Source organism: Mesocricetus auratus, unplaced genomic scaffold, assembly GCF_017639785.1.
Source record: "Mesocricetus auratus isolate SY011 unplaced genomic scaffold, BCM_Maur_2.0 Super-Scaffold_100021, whole genome shotgun sequence".
NCBI lineage: Eukaryota > Metazoa > Chordata > Mammalia > Rodentia > Cricetidae > Mesocricetus > Mesocricetus auratus.
In genome coordinates, this window is record NW_024429202.1 from 15,092,349 (window position 1) to 15,112,452 (window position 20,104).

Below are 20,104 nucleotides of genomic sequence, written 5' to 3' on the forward strand. Positions count from 1 at the left end.
GGTCTCAGAGGTCATGATAGTAACACGGAGCCAGGCTTGGTGGCACACTCCTGTAGTTCCAGCACTCGAGAGAGTGAGGCAGAAAAATGGCCTCTCAGTCCCAGACCAGTCTGAGTTACATAGCAAACTCAAGACTAGCCTGGGTCGCACAGGAAGATCTTGTCACAAAAAGCAAAAACAATAATATTAAGAATTAACATCTACATACTTTTTCTACCTTTTTCTCTTATAGCAAATTAGAGTGACCAAATTAACTGAAAACTAAGCACCCATGATCTACCTCACAAATATAGATTCATCCCAATATGTCAGTTAATCCCTTCCCCAAAACACTGTAAGGGAGATGCTATTATTATGCTGCTGCATAGCTGAGAAAATTAAATTCACGAAAGGTAATGACTAATGCCAAATCCCACATTTAGCAGGTGGCAGAGCCAAAACTTGTGACTTCTAAGCCTTATGTCCCTAAATACTGTACCTTGGTGGCTTATTGTAATCTCTAAAATAACATACTAATAAACAAGTAAATACCACCATTGTCAAAAGGCACAAGCCCTTTATAAAAGCCAAGCTTCTCGAAGCTGCAAGGCTTATACAAGGAAAATCAGAGGACAATCAGGACCAATAATAGTGTGTGATTTCCTAAGCCTGGTCCATGTTCCTCTATATCAAACCCTTCCTAGGTTTCTCAATTAACATCAGGCATGATTCTAGTTGCAAGCAGTGAGGAGTAGAATTCTATCACATTAATATTCCACTAGCTCCGAGAAGGAGTAAGACCATGCAATTAAATAATTAATTAATTAATCAGGTATCAAAGACATGGAAAGCGTCTCCAGGGAGCTATCTAAAAGTTTAACTGGGTGGTTCTCTACTTCCTCCACTCAAAATACTACTATAGTCTTGGAAGAATCAAGCCTGGGGTTCCCTGGGATTTTTGTTATATATTAATACCTGATGTGTATTAGATACTATTATATGTGATATCGCATAGCTATTCCTTCCTTGGAATTTATACACACACACACACACACACACACACACACGCACGCACGCACGCACGCACGCACATATATATATATATTTTTTTGAGAGAGAGAGAGAGAGAGAGAGAGAGAGAGAGAGAGAGAGAGAGAGAGAGAGAGAGAGAGAGAGAGAGAGAGAGAGAAAGAGAGAGAGCGCCTGGCTATCACCATCAAGTACATTAGTACATTACATTTCAGGACAACCTGAGTCTATAATGAGTAGCTAAGAGACACCACGATGGTCCCTTGTGATACCAGACACACACCCTAACCCATCTGAGCAAAATCCATCAGGTAAGAGCATATGATTCCCACCCCTTATAACTTTGCCGTTGTTGGTTTGCTCATTTCTTTTTCTTTTTCTCCACCAGACAAATCAAAAATTAAACTTAACTTCATTTTTTTAAAAGAACTAATTCACAAACAACTCCGAGAAGGTCTAAAGCCTTAGTAATCTCCCTTTCTTAAAGTTTAGACATGGTTCCCCTCACCCTGGACATCAGCACCACTCACCATGGTTGTCTCACATGGACCCTTCATGCTTGTTTCCCGCTGGTTGCTTCCTCGTTCAGGAAACACTTTCTTCTGAGTGTGTCTCCCTGGGTATGTCAACGGTAGTACCTGTCACTTTTATACCAATCACTGTCCCTGTTTCCATTGACCTCCTTACTGTCTGTAAGTTGTGGTTGACCCAGAGTTACTGACGAATGCAGGTTTTTTTTTTCTACTCCACTTCCTGAAGGGGAAGCAAAGGGGGACCCTTAAGGGGGAATGACGGAAAATGGACCTAATCTTCCCTTCCTTCTACACCCCCCTCCTCTCCCATTATCTTTACTACAGAGATGAACCGAGTCACAGATTACTGTCACAACCTTTAATTCTTCCACAAATCGTCAACATCTTGTCACGAACTGTGGGCTCTACTTTCAGGTCATGCAACAGAATCCATGGTTGAAATGGGGGTAAGTCATCCTTACCAAGGCTTAGTCTTCAACACTATGGATGGGAAAATAGAACGAAAGAAATGACTGATGTCTGAGAGATTCAGAAATTACATCCACAGGTAGTTTTGTGGTTTCTCTAGACTAATTATTTTAACCTTCTGACTAGACCCCCTACTGTGCTTACCAAGTAACCAGTCACACAGTCTATGTGGCTATTATCTTGACTCTCTCTAATTGAGGGCCATTTTTGTCATCCACCATGAATTAGTAAATAGTAGACTTTAAATGCTCTGGTGCACAGTTCGTGAGCTTGAAAAAAAATTCATGTGTCTCTGTTTAGATCAAGACAATCAGCTTCTGCCAATCACATGCATTTATGCTGGGGAAACACAATCATTCCCCTCTCTCAAAAACGCCAGTGGCTTACTTCTTAAAATTTTCTATTACTGGGGTCTGGAGAGGTGGCTAAAAGATTAAGAGCACTGGCTGTTCTTCTAGAGGATCCAGGTTCAATTCCCAGCACCCACATGGCCCCTCACAACCATCTATAATTCTAGTTCAGGGAATCTGACACTCTCATACAGACATACATGCAGACAAAACACCAATGCACATGAAATAAAAATAAGTAAATTTTAAAAAACTCTATTACAATCAGGTAAAACCTTCTACACTTTGACCAGTTATGAGTCTCTGTGTCAATCACCATTTACTGCAAAATGAAGTTTCCTCTAATGCAGGGAGTAGAGGAGGATTTGATCACAGCTATATATTCATGTATAAAATTCAACCAAAAACTTTTTAAAATCAGGTAAATGTACACATTTTCCTTTCAGAGTGTGGTCTAGAGTTCAAAGTTGTTGTCCTCTGTTGTCAACACATTTGACAAATCTCCATTTTCTCTCACTGAGGAGCATCCAGAACTGATCCACATGACTCCTCTCTTTGTCTGTTGAAGCTTCTGCGTCCTTCTCTGCAGCTGTCAGAAGTTCACCTCCTACCAGAATACTCTCCAAGCATCCTGGCAGGCATTGCTCTCTCCTCACACTTGGTAAGCTCAAATTCTATCTAACTTTCGCCTGCTTCTGTTCAGGATGGTTCTCTAGGATCATAATAAATATGGGGTGTCCTTAGCACCTCCCAAAATGTGCATCCTCAAATATGCAATCTAGATCACACAGTATTGTGTGTGTGTGTGTGTGTGTGTGTGTGTGTGTGTGTGTGTGTGCGCACACGGCTTCAATACAAGTGCTATAACGAGACCAAAATCCCCATACATACCTCACAGAGAAGTTTAGGGCCTCATCACATGCTTTTTAGACTTCAACTTCATTTGTATGCCTCCAGCTTCCAAACCAACACATGAATGAGGTTACTTCTGGATCTGCACTGTGTGTCAAAGGATTCTGTATTGACAGCTTATTGTCACTGTAGCAGGGTTCAGAAGTGGGAGATCAGGAAGTAGAGTTGACAACTTTTGATGTGACAACTACTTATCGATAAAATAAAGCATTATAGATCTGTAGGGATTTTTTTAGGTTTACTTATTAGCTATATTGTGAATTACCTAGAACTCTGGTCATTGGATATTTTATACACATACACACAGATAAATTTTTTTGGCTAGCACATAATATAATACATTTCATTATGACACTCTTTTGCTTGTTTGTTTGGGTTTTTCGTTTTTGTTTTTCTCAAGACAGGGGTTCTCTGTGCAGCTCTGGCTAACCTGTAACTCTCTTGTAGGTCAGGCTGGCCTCGAACTCAGAGATCTGCCTGCTTCTGCTTCCTGAGTGTTGCAATTAAAAGCATGCGCCACCATTGCCTGGCTTCCTTATGACATTCTTATTGATGTATTACATGTATAACCAACGGACTATGAGAAAAAGGCAGAAATTCTGATAGATAGGGACTAATAAGAGGAAGTGGGTCACTGTAAGAGTAGATTTGAGGAATATATTTTGTTCTAGGTCCTTCCTCCTCTCCTTCCGTCCCTCTCTCCATTCACATTTTCCTTTGGAGACAGCAGGAGGTGAACAGCTTCCCCCTACCATGCACTCAAGAAAACCACACAATGCTCTTGCCTCATCTTGACGGAGAAGCATGATGTCATGTGATCACACACTGACACCTCTGAAACCATGAACCAAAATAAGTCTCTATGCATTTAGGCTGATTGGTAGGTGTGTTGCCATGGCAACAGAAGTTTGTTACCATGCTCATTTTCCTTGTAGTCTTTCCCCTCATGATTGTGCTTCAGTGTAGAAGAGTATAAGAGACACCCTGAAAAAGAAGAGCTAAAAACACCAGACTCAGTATGAGAGGGCTTGCTGGATTACGGCAGAGGGAGAGGGAAACGGCACCTTCCAAGCAAAGGGAGCAGAGCTGGCTTTCACATCTGTGGTCAAAATGCTGTCTGCTGCATAGGGAAAACAATTTCCCGGGATGCCCAACTGATAACTGGACCAACAGGTCCAGATCATTAAATCTAGCCTGTATTTATTCAGCATTTCCTCCCATGGGAGCCAGGTGTTTCTGCGATGGACACAGTAATGACTACATGATAAGCCAACTCTGGTGAGTGTGCTTCTCTGACCCGGTGTCGTCACCAGCTTTGAGAGGTTCAAAAATGTCCGCACTCAGCTCCAGAGTGCACAGAAAGCAAGCAGTAGGTAACTGTAATCCCCAGGAGTGGCTTGCACACGGCCTCACGTGTGATTAAAATATTGCAGCCGGCAAAACATCCGGATTAGTCAGTGTTTTAGCCAACTTGTCCTACTATGGGCTTGGAGCCATACTCCATGTTTTCTGTGGGAGAATGTTCCAGGTAATTGTCTATGCTATTATAAATTTGTATTAAGTTCAAAATCCAAAATGTCTGGTTACAGTAAAAATTGCCGCACATGCACTAACCAATAAAGTAACAGCATGAGTTCAAACCCTCAGCCCCCACATAAAGCTGGGAATGCTTGTAACCCCAGGACTAAAGAACAAAGTAAGATTGGTTCTGGAAGTTTGCTGGCCAGGCAGCTGCAGGCTCGGGAAGAGACTTATGTGGAAACAATAACAGCAAAATAGAGAATGATAGAGAAAGACTCCAAAAGCCATTCTCTGACCTCTGTGTGTGTGTGCATCCAAGTACACAAGTACAACATACCCTATACTACACTCATAAACACACACACACACACACATACACACACAGAATGTATGCTACAGCACAGCAGTATATCTGAAAACACAGAAAGTAATGTCTGAAAATGAGGAGCTAACACGACAAAAGCTTAAACAATTTCATCGTATTGGGCAGTTACATTATAGGTCAGATAAATGATGGTCTATGTTACATAACACAATCCATTAAACAACAAATTGCAGTAACTTGAAAGGCAGATGTTGTATCTAATTAATTTGTGTCCTTAGAGAAAGAGATGAGAAAACGAATACCTTACCTGTGTATGTGAGATTTTTCTGAATTGACAAGTTACATAACAAAGAAACAGAGTTCAGGACAGGCCTGGAAGGTTTGCAAACGATACAGGGAATTGAGTCCAGAGTTCTGCAACCACGAAAAGGCTTCTGGGAGAAATGCGCAGACACGCCTTTCAGCCAAACAAACTTCCCAAGGATGAAAATCAGAATGAAGCATGAAATAATCAGATGCAGGGGCTCAGAATAAAATGTGTATGGATGTCGTTCTGGCAATCTTCCATTAAGTCAAACGAGGAAGAGAGAGTTGCGGGAATGCACAGACATGGGTGTTCAGAGAGCAGTGCTTGGAAGGAAAGTTCTGACTTAAATGAGAAATGTGCTCAGCTTTGAGTGCACTCTCAGAGTTACCCAGGAGCTGATCCTGGTACCTTAGCCATCAAGGGGCAGGTGTCAAAATCCTAGCACCCGAGCTTCACCAACCAAGAACCACGGAGTAAAACTCAAGTGACCTCCTTCCAAACCCAGAACCACGCCGCAATCATGCGCTACTCTGTATATCAAGCATAAGAGGTGCCCGTGACCCAGTCGAGCAAAATGTCAAAGCTACAAACTCAAATAAACACCTGCTCGGCTCCCATTCTTTTTCCTTCCAAATAGAAACAGCTATATTGCTTTCCTGCTTCTGTTCTATCTGTTCAGGTAGTCACCTGTAGTATATTAGCCAGACTCACAGACATTACATTATGAGCCCTAGATTTGCACTGGATTCATTGATTGGGTGGTTGGTACCAGGGGTGCTTCTCCTTAGGGAAAAAGTAAAAAAAAAAACAAAAAAACAAAAAAAAAACTGTGGGAACTTAGAACAAAGTATTTGGTGGAAAGAGAGGTAGATACTGGAAGGCGCTAATACATTCATCAAAAAGCTGTTCTCTGCTTCCAGGAACATAGCGTGGCCTTTTTTTTTTTTTTTTTTCTCCTTACTCTTTGTCTTGCTCTGGCCCAAGAAATGTGTGAGTCACTTCCAGAAATGTGTGTAAAACCCATGTGTCACTCACCATGACTTTCTTCTTCTGCCTCAGGGATTATGGAACTGTGTGGGAAATGATAATGCGGTGAGTGGTCGGACTCTCCACCAGTCTGCCTCTCTGAGCTGGTTCAGTGAGCTGTCTCCCGACTGACCCACATTGAGCATGACAGTAGGGTATCTGCTCTCACCAGCCACTGAGACGGGGCGTCATTGATTGGACACATATCTTAATCCAAGCAGACTGGGGGAGACGTTAAAGGATCTTACAGTCTCTCCTGTTTACTTTTGCTTTTTATCTGAACTCCAATTTCTCATAAAACAAGACGACAGTTAAGTAGTTTTATCACGTACATGTAAAGGGTATTATAAATTAGAATTAAGTTCGAACTTTAAAGTGAGTTTTTTTTACTACCATATTTACAAACAAAAGTTCTCAGTATATGATTTATTTTAATCCTGCATTTATCCCCCAAGTTACTTGTTCTCCTGGAACTAGATATGTATGTGAAAGTCAGGCTCGGGGTGTAGGAATACCAGGCTGGAATGACATCAAAACACCCTGGATTTTACTCTCCAACTCCACACTTTTTGCAGCTTACCGCTCCCTCTAGCAGAAGACTTCTTCCCCTGAGGTTGTCTGGGCTAATGAACTAGCTTGTCTTTTTAGGCCCTTGCACAAGGAATCCAGGCTTCATTTCTTCTAGTCACCTTATCTCTGGGTCTCCTACTGAAGACAGACATGCGGTGCTGTGAGAGTACATACTGCTGGGCATCTGTAGACCCCACCAAGTCCACATAGTCCTTTTTCTCAGTTTATGCAGTAGAATAGTTCCAGTTTAGGGGTACTTGGTTAATTTGTCTTATAATGAGCCCCATCATGATGGGTTTTTTTTTTCAGAATCATCACAAGGTCATAATCCATAGTGACTAACTAACCTTTCTGCCTCTGTCTCTATCTCTGTTTCTGTCTGTCTGTCTCTCTACTTCTCTCTGTCAACCTCTGTCTGTCTCTCTGTCTCTCTGTGTATCTATCTACCTACCTACCTATAATTTATCTGTCTATCATCTATCTATCTAACTATATCGATCTATCTATCTATCATCTATCCACCTTATTTGTCTGTAGAAACAAGGTTTCTCTATCACTTTGATCTCAGATCACTACGTAGACCAGGCTAGCCTCATACTCAGAGATCTGCCTGCCTCTGTGTGTGCCACCATGCCCAGCCAACCCCTCTTCTTCCTTTTGAACACAATGATTATTTGTCACACGAAGCTGTGGATGAATCTCCATACGCTGAGGGTCATGGGACTGGGAATTACGTGGGTATCAGTTAAGAGAACGAAACTACAGAAGCCTCCTTTCCCTTCTGCCTTCATGGCTCTGGTTTCCTCTTCCCAATTTTCTTCTTTTCTCCCCCTCTCCTTCTTTCTGAAAAAGGGTAGGTGGGCTGGGGATGTAGCTCAGTCGGTAGAGGGATAGCCTGGTGTGCACAAAGCCCTGGAGTAGCCCTGGCTCAGCAATCAATAGGGTGTGGTGGTTCACCCCTGCAAGCCCAGCACTGAGGAGGTGCGGACAAAAAGATGCAAAGTTTTAGGTCGCCCTTGGCTGCAGAGGGAACTAGAGACCCTGTCAGAGACCAAGCCAGGAGTGAAAAAGAGGGTGGGGGAGAGAGAAGAAAACGGGAAGGTGGGGGAGGAAAGGAAAGGGAGGGAGAAAGAGAGGAAGGACAAAAGGAGGAAGGGAGGAGCTGAGGGAAGGGAGGAGCTGAGGGAAAGGAGGAGGCAAAAGCTCTGGGAGAAAGACAAGAGGGAAAAGCAGGAACAAAGTTTCACCAGAATACAGAGTGAGAACCCTGGGTACAAGAGGCTTCCAGTCACTAGAGAAAGGTCTAGTTCCAACGAGGGCGCTCTCAGAGCTGAACTGCTTCTATGGGTCTGTGGAGACATTTACATTGCACTTCTGTTTCCTTGTCAACCAGCAATTTATTTAGCATCCACTTTGGACTGGGTAAGAAGAAAATTAAAAAAAAAAAGCACTGAAGAGATGGCTCAGTGGTTAAGAGAGCTGACTGCTTTTGCAGAGGACCCAGGTTCAAGTCCCAACACCACATGCTGACTCACAACCATCCATAGCTTCGGATCCAAGGGATATGATACCGTCTTCTGGCACACATGTAGTGCACATGGCCATATATTTGCAGGCAAAACACTCCTGCATATAAAATAAAACGGATAAATCATTTAAAAGGTTGTGTGCCACCATGCTCAACATTTATAAATAAACAAACAAGCAAATAAACAGACAAATAAGTAAATGTCAAGAAGGCTACCATACTGGTGCTCTGTCACTGACTACACTAAAGCAAGCTTGGCTTTAAGGGAAAGGCTGATACGATTGGGCTGAGGTAAGGAGAACCGGCTGGGTATTATACTGGAGGAATATAGATGTCTTTTACATCCAGTGGAACCCTGTATTTTGCAGTAGATCTGACAGCAATGCTGCTGTAGAGGTAATTTACCTGGGGCCCTTTAGGGACTTTAAAGACAGCCTCTTCCAGGATAGATGCACAGTGTAGAGCCATCATGAATAAAAATACCAGGAGTTAGCCCTGGAAGGAAATGAGATGTCAGCTGTCACACTCCTAGTGGCTGAGCTGACAAGGGAGCTTTCTAAACCGTTCCTAAGTCTACATTGTATCTACACTGGTTTACTACACATAAGGCACCATGCTGAAACACAAACCAGTCTGTGATGTCTATGCAGAGTAAAGCAACATGCAGAAGACAAGATCTCTTCAAGGGGAGTCAACAAGCACCAAGGTTTGGTATGAGAAGCTCAGACTGCTCCCTGAAGCCTGTGTCTAAAAGGATCTCACTACCAAACGTTAGGTCTCAGAGCCATCTAACTTAGTACCCTGGTGAACTTATGTGAAGGTGGAGACTCCATTTTCTTCTCTATTTTCATTCATTCATTCATTATTTATTTAGGTTTTTTGAGAAAGGGTCTCTCTATGTAGTCCTGACTGTCCTGGAACTTGGCATATAGACCTCCAAATCCCAGACATCCACCTGCCCCTGTCCCCTGAGTGCTGGGATTAAAGGCATGCACCACCATGTCTAGCCGAGACTTCATTTTCATCCCCTACCTGAGTATGCACACCATGTAGGGAGTCTGAGGTGCCCCAAACTGAAGAAAATTCGAGAAACTGCTGCGTGTCCCATAAAATTACATCGGTATGTGGTATGGTTTTGAACACTGGTAAACCCAGCACTTGTAAACTGAGGCCAGAGGACCTTGACTGTGCTTGCCTGGACTGCATAATGAAAACAAAACACACAGCACACATAAACATCATCAGACTGTTTTGTGTCTCAACGTGCGGCATCTTCTGAAACTGGGAAACTGACAACCAAATGTCCTTGCAAGTCGGTTGGGTAGGAAAAGTCTTAAACTTCCCGTACTTTATGGCTAAGAAACATCTCAGCTCTTCTGTTCTCTGAGTGGTTCTTTGGCAAGTGTGGGACGGATCCAATGGAGGTTCCGTGCAGACTTTCACTTGCTCGGCTGCAGGCAGACTTCCTGCTCTGAGCGGGATGGAATTAGTCAGCACACAGCCCAAGCACGGGGCCCCGGGGAAAGCCCAGCTCACTGTCTGCCAATTTAAGGTCGAACACCCTCGAAAGGTTCCTGCCTTTCTTCCTCCCACCAGATCGCTCCTCAGCTCATTTCCACCAGGGTTACCAAGGAACCAGGGATCAGCGATTTCTGTCCCTGTACTTTTCCCCGCAATCATCATATTGACAAGAAACGAAGATGGTAAATCGGGGTGCATAAAATTGATCTGACACCCCATTCTTACCTCTAAGTCGCTGATTTCTCATGTATTGGCTCAAAATCTCATATACATGTCAAATTCTCAAAACTTTTGTGTTTCTGTGCCCTCCTGCTCTCCAGCCTGTTCGTCCTTCCTCAGTGATCACTCCTTCTCGGAGTTCCACCCAAACTCCCAGTGTCCCACATCCAGCTCCTCCTCCTCCTCAAACCCATCTTGTTGTCCTCTCTGTTGTTGTCTTCAAACTCTCTGTTTACTCTCATGCCAGACCATTTAGCAGTTAACTGAAGACAACCGGGAAGTGACTCAAACGGCTATTTGTATGGACTTTGGGTCTCTAAGGGTCTCGAGTGTGCATTCAAAATTTGCTCTCTGAATCTTAAATGCTCTGGTGGGGATCACCTTGGATCCCGCCTTTTAGACTTCCACATCTCCACTCCTAGCCATCATCCCGGCTATGGCCGGTGCTCACAAATTGACTGCATTTTCTGTCAATGCTATTTCATTCCTCCCTCACCTAGTTTCAATTACTTAAGGAGGGCATTTTGGAGATGAAAACACACAATATTGTTTTCAAATATTTGTGTTTTTAAGATGGAGAAATATTGGTCTCTATCCAAGTCTTTTTTACTTCTTTTTCTTTCTTTCTTTCTTTCTTTTTTTTTTTTTTTTTATAAATGTCTCATTATGTAACCCTGGCTATCCTGAATCTTGATCGAGTAGACCAGGCTGGCTTGAAATTTATAGATCTGATGCTTCCCAAGTACCCAGATTTAAAATGAACGGCACTGCATATGGCTCTTGCTAAGTCTTGACGAGCATTTGGTAGTAACACTCTGGGGGGGGGGGGGGGGAGCCATGAATCAGGAAGCTTTTGGATTGAACCTCCTCCAAAGCTGCTTGTACTTTAGGATCCATTGGAACCCCCAACCAGAAAATGAACTGGGGCCAGCAAGATGGCTTAGTGGGGAAAAGAGGCTTGCTGCCAAGCCTGATAAACTGAGTTTGATTCCTGGTTCCTTCCATGGTGGAAGGAAAGTAGAGAACCCTCTGGCCTCCACACAAGTGGGGTAGCACGTGACACGCACGCTAAATATGTAAATAAAGGTGGCAAAATGTTAAAGAATATTATGATTAGTTATACTCCCAAGCAGTCAGGGAAGTGGGAGCGTATGTGAGGACACGGGCATGTACATGTACATGTATGTAGGGAATGGGATCCCTGCTGTCTTTTTCAGGTTATTCTTCCTATCTCTGTGTGGGAAACAATAGCATCAACTCCCAATGCTAGAAATTCTAAATGCTGTTACTCTGTTTCCATGAAAATCCCATTAAAACGAGAATGGGTGAGAGGAGGAGAGACTTAACATGACCCCATTTGGGGCAGTATACTTTCACCCGGCATGGCGGTGACTCAGGACAGTAGTCCTGTCTCCTAATTTGGGTAAAAAGGCTGTAAAAGACAGGATGAAAGGGTTTCCTGTGAGACTGCTCATCTTCACAGAGATGAAAACTTGAAAGGTGGATGAAGGAGAAAGGGTGGGGAGGACCTGGAGAGGAAAAAACGACACGCCTCCCCTTCTGCCTTCCAGACAGAGCTAGGGCTCATCTCATCCTGCATGTGACCCAGGGATGAAAGAGGACGACAACAAAAAAATGAAGGAAATAGGCTGGTATCAATTATAAAGGGTTTATTTTAACCAAATGACCCTAGAACGTTTCTGCTGTTATCCTGTGGCACCTGGCACCATACAGAGCACCCCTAGACCTGCATCCCAGTTAGGTGAACCCCTACTGCCTGCTCCATTACAGACACTGGGGGCTGCCCAGAACTTTAGAACTATTGTGCTCTAGCTCTCATGGACACTCACGGAGACTGCTTGGCTTTCTTACAGCTAACCATGCCTGAAGAATTGTGGTCCCTGGCCTCTTAATTCCTCTCATCTATTTCTTTCTGTCTCCCGTTCCTCCTGTCTCTCCCTACCTCCTTTCTCTCCATCCTTTTGTATGCAAGGAGAGGGCTGTTTTGTTTCGGGGACAGGATCTCATGTAGCACTAGCTGGAGTACAGCTGCATGTGTAGGCAATGCTATCTCTGAACCACCTAAGTGTTATGATCACAGGTTTGTTAAATTCAATCTACGAAGTGAGCTCTCTAAAACTCTTTCAGGGCCCTTTTCCTCTGTGCCAGCAGTTGTAATTTAAGAAAAGTGCCACGACAGAGAAAGATGTCGTGAGACAGGGTTCAAACAGAGGGTTTTGTGTGTGTGTGTATGTGTTTTTTTTTTTTTAATTAGGAAAAGGGATCATAAAAAAAAATAAAGGGGGAAAAGGAAGAGGGGAGACTGGCCTCCAGACACAGAAGCAGCAGGAGAGAGGAGAAAGAAAAAAGGAAAGATGGGGAGAAAAGAGAAGGATGGGAGGTGGGCAGGGCCCTTTTAAAAGGGAACATAGTGAATGTGAACAGGTGGTACTCTTAGTGGCTGCAGCTGAGGGCGTATCCTGTCAGAACCCCACGGACAGGTCAGTACAGATGCCTGAATACTAACACCAGCACTATCAGCTCTTTGACAAAAATGATTACATTCGTGGTGTGGCATGGTATTTAGATGACTACTCATATGTCTAGGACTGAGGTTGGAGACATCTGACCAACTCTGCCTGCTCTCTGAAGATCATGAGTGGTGAATTCACTTCCTGCCTTTGAGTTGGGTCTACTTCATGCTTTATTAGGATCCCTACTTAGCTGTTTCACATTATTTCTGGGCACTTTTCCTTTGAATTAACAAGGTAAATGCAATTCGGGCCAGGTGACTTCGCAAAGTGCTCCTACTCCACTGAGTGTCACATTTCATCCTCAAAAATAAACAGTGGCAGAGGTTTGTCTTTTCTCTACTTCTATATGTTTAAGATAAGAAACAGTCTCAAGCCACTTCCACAAATCTGAATTTCAGGTGCTACAGAAAGGACAGAGTGAGAAATATAAGACGTTACAAATACACTTCAAGTCTCGGCCAAGCCAAAATGACCATGAAAACGAGGGGAAGGTGGGAGTGGTGTTTGGTGTCAGCAGGGGTACAGAACAAAACATATCCCTCACACATGTGTGTGGAAACGTACACTGTAAACGCAGGAAAGCATTCATATTCTGTGTAACATAATTGTACTTCTAGGAACTTGTCCTAAGGAGGGTGTGCATGAAAACTCCCAGCAAGGCTGTTCTTCACAGCAGTATTTACAATCATGAAAAACTGACAACTCCCAGCTATGCAGGCAGTATAAGTATCTAGGACAGCATTTCAAATGTATGTTTGGGTTGATGATTACAGGTGTTTTCTCTTACTCCACTAATGAAATGATTCTAGGCTAGAAATAAAAATATTTGAGTTTCCCATAATTAGAACATGTCAGCAGGCTCCCAAAAGCAAGGTTTCCAGTAACTCTAGTGCCCACCACAGCCATTAGCTTCGTGATATGAGATAGCACATGCCAATCCCTGCCACAGAAGCTTTGCTGCCCTTGGGGAAAGTTCTTGAGGTTGCTCAAGGAGCATCACCTTGCTATGGAAGGTCTTGTTTCAGCTCTGAACACTGGTACCCAGTCATGCCATCACATTAGTGCCGTAGCTTGTCCACAAGAGTCATCCATGGACAGAGCTCTGACTCCTCCAGCTCATAGAGCGCTCCTAACCCTTTGAAGGGGACGTTACACTGTGCCAGGAGGAGAACTGTAATTACTAATCAAGACAGCCCTGAATGTGGATTGATTCCACCACCAACCAGCTATGAGCCCAGAGCAAACTATCTGGCGAAGGCACTTGCTGCCAAGTCTGATGGCTTGGGTTCTGTCCCTGGAGCCCAGGGTGGACAGAAAAGACCCCATAGAGTTGTGCTACAATATGCATGCGGAGGTCAGAAAACGAGTCTATGCCATCAGTCCTCACCATCCACCTTAGGTTCCAGGGACAGGTGCCTTAATCTAATGACCCAAAACTGGCCTTAAAGTTCACCAAAATAAATTATAGTAAGTACATAAAACCATAGCAATTCAAACTTTGCTTTGGCTTGGGGGTACTTTATCAAGTTGATTGTGGCTTTGATTCCAGAAACACATGTGCCATAGGGCGCAGGTTGACCTTCCTACTCCAAGGTTAAATGGTTGCACTTAAAGCAGGAAGGCTTGGCTTGTTTACTACAAAAGATACCTGCTGATACAGCTATTATGGGGATGGGAAATCTCAGCAGAAGCTAATATCCTCCTACAGGCTGTGGGAGAATACTCATGACTTACTAGTAAAAATGTTCAGGAAAAGAATTTAGAATCTTAATTCCCTCCCCTGAGGAGACTGGAAAGAATAAGCCAGGATTCCATGCTGCTTAATAATGAATAAGCTGGAATCCAAGACTCTCCACCGAAGCGTAAACTAGGTTTATATTTCGGCAAGTTAAAATGGGTTAAAATTAGCTTTTGTGATAAAAATCTTCCTAGGAATTAAATAAAACCCCTCGAGGTCATTGCAAATGTCCTGGGCACTTCTCACCGAATATGGAGGCCTAGAAACAACTGCCGTTGGAAGGCACAGGGTTACATGTCTACTGGTTGTGTCAATGCAACTGAAAACACTCCCCAAACGGGTACCTTTTTCACTTATCGTTATTTCCTAAACGAGGCACTATAACAACTATTTATACAGCATTTGCATGGAATTGGGTATACTTTAGAGATGACTTAAAGTGCGCAACAGAATACATGCAGAGAATCTGCAAATAAGACGCCATTTTACATTAACAAACTTGGGCTTCCTCAGATTTTGGCATCAATCACAGCTTTAGAATGATTGTATGCAACCAGCTAACAAAAGACTGGTGTGTAGCAGTTTCCTGGAGACTGAAGCATTTCCTTCCCGGAAGAAAGCTCCTTAAGCAGGAAGGTAAACAACTCAGAATAGCTTCAGGAAGTCCCTGAAACTGACCAGACTCGCAAGGCCCCCTTCTCTAGAGTAGACAACTGAAACTCTCAAGAAGACAATGGGGCCTGGAAGAAGCAGCCACCAACAGAGCTGCCTACGAGAGTTTTGACCAACCAGTCAGTTGGAAATAAAACTCCCCAACCTGCAGGGCTGCCTCCAAGCTATGCAGTGTGCTCCATCCAGGTTCCCAGCTTTTGTGAGTTGCCATCCATGCTGGGGTGGGCTTTGGTGATGCAGTTATCACTGAGTCATTTCTGCTCCTGTAAGTGATCCCTCACCCATCTTCCTGTCAGTTCTTTGGTGGCATCTGTATTTTGGTCTGTTGTGGGCTCCCAACCTGGGATGGGTAGACAGGTGTGTCACATCTCCCCAGGAAAAGTCTTGTCACACAACAAATACTTTTGTTAAGAAACCATGCACTTTTCTCTAAGGATGTGGCTGGCCTCGCTCAGGACGGAAGTCAGTGTCACAGAAAAGAACCTGAATGCACTAACGCAGACTGACTTCCCTTGGGCAGTCTGCAGCTCTCCAGTGACATTTCCTGTGTAACCAATCTCCACACCCAGAAAGCAGCAGTGGTGTCGCCTTGTTCCAGAGAGCAGTAGAGGGGACCAGCCACACAGAGCTGTCCCAAAGACTGAATAACTGAGGCAGTCAGTGCACAGGCGACTCCCCCTACCTACCTTAGTCCACTGACCCAACACTTGGAGGAGACCTCACCTCAGAAAGTATGGCATCATGGGGCTGGAAAGCCCAGTAAACACCCTGGCTTCCCAGGTCTATTCCAAGGACCTTACTAGGTTTCCTGAAAAACACACACACACACACACACAAATTCTCCCAGCAGTTGTGGAAATGGCTCACTGGGTAAAATGTTTGCTGTACAATATAAGGACCTGAGTTCAGATCCACAGCACCTATGTAAAAGTGGGATATAACCCCAGTCCAATGAGGAAGCACAGACATATTCTAGGGGGTCCATTGGTCAGCCAGTCAAAGCTGAAAATATCCAGCGCCAGGGTCAGTGAAAGAGCTTGTCTCAATAACAATAGTGACAAGAATAGTATAAATTATGATGACGGTGGTACGGGAAGCAGTGAGAGACTTGATGTCAACTTCTGGTTTCTACACGCACACACATATGGGCAAGTGTGCCCATACACAGACACAGACACCATAAACACAGACTTTAAAAACTCTAAAAGTCCAGAACCATTAGGACAGCTAGTGTAGACTGGAGTCATCAGGAAAAAATCGTGCAGGAACGAGCCAGCCAATTCTCTGATTTCATCTTTCCCTTTCCTTCTCCAGGTTTCCCTGACCTACCTCATGGGCTGCTAACACCACCTGCCACTAAGAAAATAGCAGTCCACTGGGTTGTGAGCTGAAGACTCTACCACAAGTGAGCGGCTAGGTGCTTAAGCCAGGCCCACACTGCCTGGAGAACAGGGACTACCAAGGGACAGAAAAAGGGGGATGAAGCCAAGGGGATACTGGCGATTGACCCCAAGGCCTAGTGCAGGCTAAGTAAGCACTGTACCAGAGTTAGGCCTCCAGCCCACAACAACGTTACTTCTGTGGAAATAGTGGCCCGCTTGGCTCATCGGTAACCTACAGAGATATAACCCCACTTTACAACTGATGACCAAGCACTACAAGCTCTCTCTAGTGGCAGACTCAATCCCAGCAACTTTCCCAAACTATCACTTCCCTATCAACGTTTTATTCATCCAGGTACCCTATTTATGATGCCCTAATTTCTCAAGACAGGAAAACCTTACTCCTCTAAGCCCCAGAAGCTGCTTAGCTACTTCAGACAGCATACCTAAATGTAGGTAGGCGTCTTTGGAATGAGGGATGTAGACAACTTAGTATATTTTTTTAAAGCAATGCTGTTTTCAATATGTACTATTTTATCTTTACTTGTGTGTCTATGCATCGCTGGAATGCTGGAGTCAGATGAGGTGGTGAGCAGCCCAACATGGGTGCTGGGAATTGAACTCAAATCCTCTGCAAGAACAGTGATCATAGCCAGGTAGTGATGGTGCACGCCTTTAATCCCAGCACTTGGGAGGCAGAGGCAGGCGGATCTCTGTGAGTTCGAGACCAGCCTGGCCTACAAGAGCCAGTTCCAGAACAGCCTCTAAAGCCACAGAGAAACCCTGTCTCAAAACACAAACAAAAAACAAGTCAAAACAAAACAACAGAAAAAGAACAATGTGCACTCTTAACCACGAGCCATCTCTGTAGTCCAAACAACTGCATAGCATGTTTTTTTTCTGATGAGTCCAAGTCACTATATTGCAATGGCTATGTCAGGAGCATCCCGTCACAGGCTGAGGACTCTGTATGTGTGAGTGTGTGTGTGCACATACACGACATGGTACATGTGTACAGACCAGAGGGCAGCCTCTATGAGTTGGCTGACTCTGAGGCAGGGTCTCTCATGTGAGCCACACTTCTGCCATGCTACACACTCCAGAGAGGCAGCCTGCAAGCTTCCAGTCTCCTGTCTCCACTTTCCACCACCATGGGAGCATGTGGGTTAGACATCTGGCTCTATACATAGCTTTTGGTGATCAAGCTCATGCTATCAGGCTTGCACGGCCAGCTTTTATGCACTGAGCCATCTTCCTGGTCCCCAATGCAACTTTCAGGTGTCTGCCACGGGCCCTGCACAAGGCCTCTGGACAACGAAGACATGATGGTGCCCTTAATACTTAGCAACAGCTTTCATGTCACAAGCTGATACGCTACACACTCAACTTTCTTGAAAGTCAATGTAAAGATCTGAATTCCTAAGAATCAGCTTATTTTAAAATAGTCAGCATCGCTCTGGAAGCCAAACCCCGTCTTCACCTTCTATTTAGCTAGGTAGGTCACAGTCTGAGTGGTCTTAATCAATGTTCTTAGTCTTCCCTTTTGTGCCTGTTTCCTCACGGTGGAAACTGTCTAGCTGATGGAACCTTCGAGATTTCTGGAAAGGACCACTGGGACCCCTAAAAACTTGGCGCCTTTCTTTACAGAACCATCACCCATCGGGTGCCCCCACCTCCAGCCCAGTCTATTCCTACAGCTTTTCCTGCACCAACTGCTGTCCACTGCCTGGCTTCTGCCTCACCGCCATACCCAGTGTCAGTCAGTCCCTCCTGCAGGACACACAGCTCCTTTGACCCATGCTCTAACTACTTTTAGTAGAACAGAGTTCAAATCTTTGTATATGCTGGGGGGGGGGTCTTTTAAGATGAAACTCAACTTAGCAATAACTGTCCTCACCCTACACAATACGACCTTGTCACGAACAGCTACAAGATCCTCTGCCTCGTGGCTTCAGGAAAAAGGATAAGCCCCAACCGTCATGACCTGCCCTCAACAGCCTATGGCTGAAAACTAGTACAACTCAGGCCACATCTGCAACTGGGACACAGCTCAGGTCTGTGACACCCCAACCACATGTTTTTTATGTAAGTAAACCTGTAAGTTCTTTGGAAAGCTACACAATACATAGAGGAATTTGCACTGGCCCCGCCAACTTCTCTACAAACACTTAAAAAAACGAAAATCTCAATGCAAGGAACTGCAAAATCACTCCACAAGAGGAGCCTCTACACATAGGAACTATTAAGGGATTTTTTTTTTTTTGGTGGAGGGGGGTTTCGAGACAGGGTTTCTCTGTGGCTTTCTTTGGAAGCCGTCCTGGAACTAGTTCTTGGAGACCAGGCTAGTTTCAAACTCACAGAGATCCACCTGCCTCTGCCTCCCAAATGGTGGAATTAAAGGCGTGCGCTGCCGCCACCACCGCGCAGCGTCAAGGGTTTCTAACAAATTGTCAGTCCTCTAAGAGGGACCCTTGTTGAGTTAGTAAAGCCAGAGTCATTTCCCTGAACTTCCAGTGACCACGGTTTATTTAGCTTTTCCAAATCAGCAGGGCCTGGTATGCACAACCTGTTAGCAGTTTTAGCTGACAGTTTACTGGGGAAAACTACAGGACAGAAAGAAAATCCCCAAAGAGATCACAGCAGGCTGCTGCCACCTTGTGGCGACTTGGTGCAAATGCAGAAGCTAACCCCGCAGATGAAGTTAAATCTACATCTTAAAAAGCACCGGTAAATACAGCAATTGGGGAGATGACTTCAGAGAGCTCCCCAAAAAAAATAAAAATAAAACTAACATATGACGCAAACTTTTCCACCCTGGCATACCCCCAGAGAACTGCACATCCTCCATTTACTGCTGTTTTACTCACTGTAGCAAAGACCTGGAATCAATTCAGTTGTCCACCAACAGACGAACAGATGAAAATCTGAGATATATGAAAAACGGAATAGTACTCAGCTCTACGAAAAAAAATCACAAAATTTGTAGAAACATATGTAGAATACATATTAGAATATATTTAAGTGACATCAGAGTCTCGGAAAGAAAGAACATGCATGCTGTCCTCGTATGTGGAGTCAATGTACGTGCAGGTACAGTGTAACACGTAGACAAGAGGAAGGGGGGTCTGGGGCATGAGAAAAACTAATGGATAGTTATGAAGGATATAAAGCTACTTGTCTTTCTAGTTCCGTCGTGAAATTTTCTTTTTTGGTGGTGACTAAGTGCATAAAAATTAAGTCAACCGTGGAAATATAAATGGGTGACACTCCACAGCCTCCCTTCCCAACGGCTACTCGGAAGGGACAGAAGTTCACTGAACTCTTTGGGTCTGGTTAATTTCAGTGTGTGACTTTTTTGGGGGGCAAGGGGGCTTCAACACAAGGTCTTTCTTTGTAGCCCTGGCTGTCCTGGACCTCTCTATAGATCACGTTGGTCAGTGTGTGATTTTATTTGCAATGTTTTTATAATGGAATTAAAAGAAAAAAATTT

The 20,104-nt window shown here is 44.2% G+C and overlaps 1 long non-coding RNA gene across 2 annotated transcripts; it reads right to left on the reverse strand.

The window, feature by feature from the left end:
• Positions 1-1,542: 1,542 nt before the first annotated feature.
• Positions 1,543-6,794, reverse strand: LOC121133300. 2 transcript variants are annotated; one of them, XR_005870122.1, is made up of 3 exons: positions 6,460-6,794; positions 3,251-3,397; positions 1,543-1,624 (listed from the first exon to the last, which is right to left on the reverse strand). It is a non-coding gene; the product is annotated as an uncharacterized LOC121133300 (long non-coding RNA). The 2 variants fall into 2 exon arrangements; XR_005870121.1 differs by lacking the exon at positions 1,543-1,624 and adding an exon at positions 1,926-2,021.
• Positions 6,795-20,104: the final 13,310 nt, after the last annotated feature.